Below are 3,662 nucleotides of genomic sequence, written 5' to 3'. Positions count from 1 at the left end.
CTCAGTTAACTGTTCATGTAAATGAGTCAGTTCAGCCCTTTGTGATTCAAAAGGGAGAAGTCAGTGTAAATGTCAGATTGCTAATGACTTTTACCATATAACCATATAAAAATTACAGCACGGAAACAGGCCATCTCGACCCTTCTAGTCCGTGCCGAACACGTATTCTCCCCTAGTCCCATATACCTGCGCTCAGACCATAACCTTCCATTCCCTTCCCGTCCATATAACTATCCAATTTATTTTTAAATTATAAAAACGAACCTGCCTCCACCACCTTCACTGGAAGCTCATTCCACACAGCTACCACTCTCTGAGTAAAGAAGTTCCCCCTCATGTTACCCCTAAACTTCAGTCCCTTAATTCTCAAGTCATGTCCCCTTGTTTGAATCTTCCCTACTCTCAGTGGGAAAAGCTCATCCACGTCAACTCTGTCTATCCCTCTCATCATTTTAAAACCTCTATCAAGTCCCCCTTAACCTTCTGCGCTCCAAAGAATAAAGCCCTCCCCTTGGTTTTACCGATGTAGATCAGCTGACATCTAGATCGGCGGATGCAATGGATGAGGTTGGAGGAGACCAGGCCCACCCTAGTATTTACATTACCCTTTTAATAAAACCCTTCATTTACATTGATGGCTTCACAACTCCAAAATTGATATAATACCACAATTGTAAATTGAAATCAAAGATATTCTGATCGCAGGGTCATCAAATCTGAAACATTAACTTTGTTTCTCTCTGCACAGATGCTGCCTGACCTGCTGAGTACTTATAGAATTTTCTGTTTTTATTTCTGTAAATGGAAATGGGGCGATCAGCATAAACATACAGTGTACTTTGTTGAAAGAAGCAGCATTTTTATAACATTGGTGATAAATGCAGTCATACTGATATGCATTCCCGATCCCCTACCATCCCCCTACTCCCAATTCCTCCTTCTACGCCGCATCTGCACCCAGGATGAGGCGTTCCACACCAGGGCATCCGAATGTCCTCATTCTTCAGGGAACGGGGGTTCCCCTCCTCCACCATAGATGAGGCTCGCACCAGGGTCTCTTCCATACCCCGCAACACTGCTCTCTCTTCCCATCCCCCCACTCGCAACAAGGGCAGAGTCCCCCTAGTCCTCATCTTCCACCCCACTAGCCGTCACATACAACAAATAGTCCTCCGTCAGTTTCGCCACCTCCAATGTGACCCCACCACTCACCACATCTTCCCATCTCCCCCCCCCCCCCCCATATCTGCCTTCCGCAAAGACCACTCCCTCCGTACCTCCCTTGTCAATTCTTCCCTTCCCTCCCGTGCCACTCCGTCCCCGGGCACTTTCCGTTGCAACCGCAAGAGATGCAACACTTGTCCCTTTACTCCCCCCTTGACTCCATTCAAGGACCCAAGCAGTCGTTCCAGGTGCAACAGAGGTTCACCTGCATCTCCTCCAACCTCATGTATTGCATCCGCTGCTCTAGATGTCAGCTGATCTACATCGGTGAGACCAAGGGGAGGCTGGGTGATCGCTTCGCCGAACACCTCCGCTCGGTCCGCAATAACCAACCTGACCTCCCGGTGGCTCAGCATTTCACCACCCCCTCCCATTCCCCGTCCGACCTCTCTGTCCCGGGTCTCCTCCATGGCCAGAGCGAGCAACACCGGAAATTGGAGGAACAGCACCTCATATTTTGCTTGGGCAGTCTGCATCCTGCGGGCATGAACATTGACTTCTCCCAATTTTGTTAGCCCTTGCTGTCTCCTCCCATCCCCCAGCCCTTGGGCTCCTCCTCCTCCTTTTTCCTTTCTTCTCCCCACCACCGCCCATCAGTCTGAAGAAGGGTTTCGGCCCGAAACGTTGCCTATTTCCTTCGCTCCATAGATGCTGCTGCACCCGTTTCTCCAGCATTTTTGTGTACCTTGTATATTCCAAGTATTTTGCCTAGGAGAATTAAACTGGCAACAGCAAGAATTTGCTAGAATAAAATGTAACCTGACACAAAAATTAATTTCACCTCTGTGAAATACTAGGATCCCCTGAAGTGTTCTGAAACGTTTGTCTGTTTCAGACTGTTTGTGGAAAGGCAAGAAACTCTGATCTAACCAATTAAGCCCATACCCAGAAAAATATCATTTAACATACAGTAGAACAGAAAACAGAACTGTACGGCACAGAAACATGCTATTCTGAGTCAAGCATGATGCCAAATGAAATTCATTCAGCTTTCGTGTGATCCATGTCTTTCCATTCCCTGTGCCCAGTCTCTTTAGTCTCCTTAGGTCTCCCAAGCGGCACTATTGTATCTTCCCCCAGACAAGTAATCCAGGAGAGCCATGGCCATATCCCAACGGCAGGCTTGGCTCACCCGCTGCGGAACTGGGAACCCGTCCAGAGAGGGAACCCGTGGAAAAGGGGATGGAGGGGGATGGCGGCAGATGCTGGACAAAAAGCCTGGTAAGAAGAAACGCGGGGTCTTAACTTACGTGCCCTCAAGGTTGGATGCGGGAAGCGTTCCCTGGGGAACAAGAGTTGTAGAACGGCAGGTAAGGAGAGAGACGATGGTTCACAGGATGACCGGAATAGAGCAGACGGATGCAACAGGCTCAGTAAGCAGTCCTCTAGTTTGTATGTGGCCTCATTGGACAAAGGAGAAGACCCAGGACAGAAAGGTCAGTATGGCAATGGTAAAATAATAAAAATGGTTAGCAACTGTAGTCATTGGCGGACCACATAGAAACATAGCAACTAGGTGAGGAAGAGGCATTAGGCCCTTCGAGCGCACGCCAGTAATTGTGATCAGGGCCTGACGTCCCTTTCAATAACCTGTGCTGGCATTCTCCCCAACCCCCCCCCCCCCCCCCCCTACCCCCCCCAGCCACCTTGACGCCAACTAGCCCCAGAGCTCCTATCTGCGTCCAAGTTCACCGCGTGCCCCATGGAGAACCTATATTGCTCTCCCACCTCCTGTCCCCTTGCTTCTAGCTAGCAGTAGTTTGCTTTCGCAAATCGCAATCTTTTGTATACACGTCTCGTCTTTTCAAGCTAAACCGGAGCGAACTTAAAATTGGTTTACCAACCACATGCCCGTCATTCCCCCCCGACAACCTATTTTTTATTTAGACACCCCCACAGCCCCCCACCCACCCCCCACACCCACCATGAGCGCCGGGTCACCCCCCCCCCCCCCCCCCCCCACACGCACCCCAGTCACTATTCCTATCTTTGTTTAACTGCGTTCTCCTACACCCCTCTACCACCCCCACCACACGACCCACCCCAACTAACCCACCAGTCAGAGATGCATAAGGGGGGTACTGATCAAAAAGGTCACTATCCAGGTTCTCTGGGAGCTGCGTACCATGTGCCATGTACGACTACACTTGGTCATAGCGATAGATAGGGTGGAACCGGCCTTGGCCCAAGAAACTTGCAACGCAATCAACGATTGCCCACCTACTCTAGTCCAAGGGACTGTGCCTGGCCATCAACCGTCTATCGATCGCATCTACCTGTCAAATGAGGCGTAGAGTCACAATCAATCCTTCCTATGGCAGCGTGTTCAATATAACCAACCACTACATTACATCTTTCCCTCACTTAAACCCATGTCCGCTGGTTTTGATTCCACCCACTTGCGCAAATAGTTTAACAGACTATTCATCTCATGATTT

The sequence above is a fragment of the Leucoraja erinacea genome, chromosome 2 (assembly GCF_028641065.1).
Source record: "Leucoraja erinacea ecotype New England chromosome 2, Leri_hhj_1, whole genome shotgun sequence".
Taxonomy (NCBI): Eukaryota; Metazoa; Chordata; class Chondrichthyes; order Rajiformes; family Rajidae; genus Leucoraja; species Leucoraja erinaceus.
Note: the sequence above shows the minus strand (reverse complement) of the source record.